Consider the following 6,040-nt stretch of genomic DNA (forward strand, 5'->3'; position numbering starts at 1 on the left):
GTGCCCCATCTTCCTCTTCTATTCCTCCCTTCTCTCTGCCCCAACTAAATTGACATATTTATAACACAATTTCCCCATGTCATTTAATATCTTTTTTTCACAATATTTCTCAACCATCTTAGAAAGTTATGCTTCTCTTATTATTTACTTCAAGCATTTTGGATTTCCTCAGTGTCACAGAACCCAATTGATGACCTCAAATATCATTACCATGCAGATTGACTCAGCTTTTTAACCCTCAGCTATCTTTTCCTCTAATTGGAGGGATGAAGTGTGGAGCTGCCAAAATCTTCCTGTATAAAAGGCTCAGAACTTCCTAGGTAAAATTCTATTTTCCATCAGCAGCTCAGCTTGGTTTTGACTCCAAGGAGATCAAAGTCTTCAGTTCTCCCTCCTCTTCCTCTTCCCCATTTTTAATTTCCTTTTGTTTTTGTCATCTTCCCTCTTTGTAAGCTCCTTGAACTCAAGGACTCACTTTCTTTTTCTTTATTTGTATTCCCAGTTCTAAGGCATCTAATAAATATTTGGACAGTTAGATGATGCAATGGAAAGAGTGTCAAGCCTGGAGTCTTTAAAACTCATCTTTGTGAGCTCAAATCTAGCCCCAGACACTTTAGTGTGACCTTGGGCAAGACACAAGACACTTAATCCTATTCACCTCAGTTTCCTTACCTGTAAATGACCTAGAGAAGGAAATGGCAAACACTCTCGTATCTCTGCCATGAAAATCCCAAATAGGAAGAACAAAGAGTTGAACATGACTGAAACAACTGAACATGCACAAATGTGCGTACTTATTACACACATACCATGGCCCTTCAAGACTTAGTGAATAAGTCCTAAGTCTAAAAATTCATTGTGCTATGACCAACATGGTGATAAGACTCTCACAATTGACCTAGGTTGGTCCTCAGACCAACAGAGTATATAAATACCACCATAGAAAGTTTTATCAGTTTGACAATCCCTTCTCTAGGATTATACTTTGCTAACAAAGTTTTCCATCCCAGGCTCAATTCTACTTTCCAGTGAGACATATAAGCCTTTTATTGCTACTTTCTGTTTGTTCAAATTTCCCATTGCTAGTTCACATTAGTTTAAAATTCTACCTCCTTCCAGACAACCCTAACTTCTCTAAGCTCCTACAAAATTCACTATTTTCAACACTTATTTGAAACATCTGATACCTTTTATTATAAGGGCATTATGTGACTGTGTTATATCTCACTGACTAGAATACAAAATTTCTATATAATGTACAAATTCTATACTTCTCAGCATCTAAACTAAGCTAACACATATTTTATATTTCTTGGCATCTTCAAAGAGCCTAGCATGAGGATACACTGTATTAACAATAATAAGTACTCAATAAATATTTAATGAAGCAGTATTGAATAAAATATTTGTGGATTGGAATCAGGAAGACTTGAATTTGAATCTTTCTTCTTTCACATGTTTAGTAGCAGTGCGATTCTGAGCAAGTCACTTACCTATCTAGTCTTCATTTTCTTCATCTATAACATATGGGGATGGGACTTGATGACCTTAGAGACACTTGATTTTTTTATTGAGGCAGCTAGGTAATGAAGACCAAAGTTCAAATCTACCAGCCTCAGATACTTACTGTGTGAGCCTGTACAAGTCACTTTGCCTCAGTTCCTCATCTATAAAATAATCTGAAGAAGAAAATGGCAAAACACTCCAGTATCTTCACCAAGAAAATGCCACATGGGGTCATAAAGAATCAGTTATGACTGAAATGACTAAACAGCAACAACAACAAAAATGTATAAACACAGTATAGAACACTAATGGTATCATTGTGGAGAGTAGATTTGGCCACATATTCAATCCTTCACACTCCTTTCTCCCTTGGTAGAGTTGAATTTATCTAGTCTCATCTATCTCTTCCATGGATAATGGTTTGTAGTCTGATCTTTTCTTTTGTCACCACAGTTTACAATCTACAATGCTAAGGATCAAAAAGTATCATTTCTGTAGTCCCCATTAACAAGCAGTAGACTAGATATTGTTTTGTTCTTCAGATTTATGGTCCCAACAATTCATCAGTATAATTGAATTTTGGAATCAGAGAACCTGTTTCTCCCAATTATTCTCTGAATGAATCTCGTTAAGCTATGGTTTCCCATCTGCAAAATGAGAAAGTTATACTGAGTGATTTTTTCACATTCCCTTTCAACACAAAATCTATGTTCTTATAAGCATGTGCAAAATATGTAAATAATAAAGAGAAGATACTTTTGTAGGGAAAGTAATATTATAGTAGTTGAATGTAGGATGGAGAAAAGAAAGACCTGGGTGTTAAGTACCATCTAAGCAGAGCTTTGAGAAAGTTTAGGGATTCTTGGCAGTGCTTGAGTGCCTGACTTCAGGAAGACTCATCTTCCTGACTTCAAATCTGGTGTTAAATACTTACTAGCTGTGTGACCCCAGACAAGTTATTTAACCCTGTTTGCCTCAGTTTCCTCATCTGTAAAGTGAACTAGAGAAGGAAATGCCAAATCATTCCAATATCTTTGCCAAGAAAACCCAAAATAGGAACAGAGTCAGATTTGACTGAAAAAAATGACTGAACAGCAATCTCAAAGGGAATCTAAGAGAAAAAATTGAGGAGAAAGCAAATGTATTACAAGCAAAGGTATCCAGTGCAAAAGCATGAGGATGAGAATGGCAGACATATTTCCTTGTCTGAGTCATTCCTTTGTGAGTTCCTACTAAAGACATTAAGCTAGTTTTTAAAAAACAATCTTGAAGTTCTTTTTAAAATTCAATTTCATTTTACTTCATTCTGAATCTCTTCCTTGCCCATCCACCACCCATAAAGAAAAATAAAATCTCTGATTCAACCATTTTGAAGGACAACCTGGAATTATGTCCAAAGAGTTATAAAACTTTGTAAAAAATAAAATGCATAATAAATAATAATATATGAAAATAATATCTAAAATTTAGATCTAATTATTAGGCATGTTCCCCAAGATGATTAAGGGAAAAAGAAATAGAACTCATATGTTCTAAAATATTTATAGCAACTTTCTTTGTAGTGGCAAAGAACTGGAAATTGATTGTATAGTCATGCAAAACAATGATACTAAGCTATTTTTCCAAGAATTGGGAAATTACCTATCAAACAGCTGACTAAAATCCAGATCTGTTACTTCTCTAGTGTTACTCATTAGAGTTCCATTATTATTAGGGTGATTACAAATCTTTCCTTTCCTACCTGTTCTATTACTTGAACAGAATTTAATTCTAGCTGTCCTGACCAACAATTATGATGATTATGGTTTTTCAAAAATAGGTCTATAATTATATTTTCACCTCCAAAATTTTTTCTCTCTACTCTCTATTCTCTATAGCTTAATAAGGTTTTAGGCTTTTAAAAATGATTCAGATTAAATTATTAGCAAGAATCAGTGTGGTATAGGGAAGAGAGTAATTCACTGAGCAAGCAAGATTTGAGTCATAGGTTTGCTACTGACTGTGTGACCTTAAATAAATCACTTAGCAGTTCTCTCAGTTTCCTCCTTTGTTTAAAAAAAAAATGGTGGTAGAGGGAGGGTTGGGGGTTGGACTTTCAAGGTCCCTTTCCAGGTATAAAAATCTTTGAATGTTTCAGAAGCCCTCAGATTCATTTAAAGTTCCATTCTTCCCTTTTGATTTTTGAATCAGGAATGAACAAGTTTCCTCTCTAGTTTTTTTTTGTTTTTTGTTTTTTGTTTTTTTTTTTTGTTTTTGTTTTTTTTTTTTTTTACTGACTTTGAAATCTCTCACCTTTGTCAATTAGCAGATTATTAACTGCCTAAAAAAAGGGATTTTCCCTCTTTGGTACCTATTTATTTCTCTTCTGGTTGGTTTGACATCTGAGTTTACATTGTTATTTTGTAGTACTAACAACAGGAACATTTTAAATTCAGAAAAATCCATACATAGGCACCACATTTGCATTTCCTAAGTAGTTTTTAGTGAATAGAGTTTATACATTCACTCTTCAATGAAAACAACAGTGGCTGTGGCAGCAGGACAGTGGTTAGTAAGGATGGCTGTGTCCGGGCCACCACATAGCAACCACTATGTTTCCAAGGACAAATAGCTCCTTTCGACCCTAAGCAACTAGACAAGAAGATCAAAACATGCCTTGTACAAGACCTCTAATACCCATTAGTGTTAGGAACTGTTACCTCAATCATGCATGGCACAGCCCTAATTATTAAGGTAATTAGAAGTTATAACACTGGCAATATTAAAGAGAGAACTTCTAGGGCCCATTAACAATGTTACTTTAAGTGATCTGACTGTGAACTGTTCAAATCTCTAATTACATTCTACGTCTATCTTAAAGGTGATGTAATTAAGTGATGGGAGAGGGAATTAATGTATGGTGACTACTGTGTAACGCTGCTAAGTGCTATTTTCACAGATGCTAGCTGCAGAAATGTCATTTAGGTTTCTCCACTGAACTGTATATAGTATGGAACTTAAAAAATAACTCTTGCCTTGATATGAGTCCATGTATTTTATTCATAAGTAGGGCTTCTCCTCCCTCCCCCCTCACTTAATATTCTTGTTTTATAGTTATGCTGCTTTCAGTTTTACTTGATTGAAGTCACCTATATATAATGTAATCACAGTTTACATATCTAGGTTGCTTTTTAAAAATGCATATGTAAATTTAGATCATTCTCTCTGCCATTTAAAATCCTTCATATTCTAGCTCTTTGTTTTTCAGTCATTTCATCATTTCCAGCTCTTTGTAATTCCTTTTGAGATTTTGTTAGTAAAGATACTGAAGTAGCTTGACATTTCCTTCTCCAGCTCATTTTATTGTTGGGAAAACTGAAGGGAACAGTTAAGTGACTTGCCTGAGGTCACAATTAGTTAAGTGTCTGAAGTCAGATTTGAACTCACAAAGCTGAGTCTTCCTAATTTCAGGCCTGACATTTATGCACTATGGCGCCACCTAGCTTCCTCAATCTAGTTCTTACCATGGTTGAATATTATTGACCCTCATAAAATCTATACCTTAACTAAAATCACCTATTTGCTATTCTGTACTACCTCTGGCCTTTGAGCAAAAAAGCAACAACAAAACAAAAAAACTTTTCCACTTCTATATTTTTCTTTTGTCTCCATTTAAAACATTTCAGAGAGAAAAATTTGAGCCCAAAGAAAGAATCTCAAAACTATAGGAAGAAAAAAGAAGAAGGATGATACACCCCCTGTGGAGATTGATTTTATTGTTTTTAAATCATTTTTTTCACTCGTCCATGATCCATTTATATCAAAGATATTGGAGTGATTTGCCATTTCCCTATCCAGTCTATTTTACAGATGAGGAAACTGAAGCAAATAGGGTTAAGTGACTTGCCTATAGTCACACAGCTGGTGTCTGAGGACAGACACATTTGAACTCAGGAAGTTGAGTGTTCCTGACTTTAAGCCTAGCATTCTAACATTCTAAACATAGGAAGCCCTACTTTTCCTAACTGACACAGTGGCTGGTTAAAGACGCTGAAATATCTTTGTGAAAGAGGGCTACCACAGGGAACACAGTAGGACAATGAGGAGCTTATCAGTTTTTCTAGTAGCTTTCTATTTTAACCAGTTTATCTTGATTACTAGAAGTGAGCCCTCTAAATTTGATTCCAAAAGCAAAGCTCTCTGTCTCAACAGTTAGAGCTCACCTACTCCAGCTTCCTGATTTCATCTTCTAATTGTTAATTCTCTATTCTTACCCAGAAGTTATTTTGCATTTATTGTTTACAGGTTTTCTAAAGTCACCTTAGATACTCACCTCAAACTCCTTGAGTGTATCGACTATTTTGCCTTCATTCTATTTTTACTTTAATCCCCAGACCCTGGAATAATACCTTGCATAATAAAATGTTCATTAAAGAAATATTAAGTATCAACTCCTGTGTAGAGGGACTAGACTATTCACTATGTATACAAAGGTAAAGTAAAAGAGAGCACACAGTGTGTGTGTGTGTGTGTGTGTGTGTGTGTGTGTGTGTGT

At 35.0% G+C, this 6,040-nt stretch overlaps 1 long non-coding RNA gene across 4 annotated transcripts in view; it reads left to right on the forward strand.

Annotated features, from left to right (window-relative positions):
• The window catches only part of LOC141560810 (uncharacterized), a 1,071,928-nt gene that overhangs the window by 914,312 nt on the left and 151,576 nt on the right, over nucleotides 1-6,040 (forward strand). The window lies entirely within an intron of this gene.

The sequence above is a fragment of the Sminthopsis crassicaudata genome, chromosome 3 (assembly GCF_048593235.1).
Source record: "Sminthopsis crassicaudata isolate SCR6 chromosome 3, ASM4859323v1, whole genome shotgun sequence".
Lineage (NCBI taxonomy): Eukaryota > Metazoa > Chordata > Mammalia > Dasyuromorphia > Dasyuridae > Sminthopsis > Sminthopsis crassicaudata.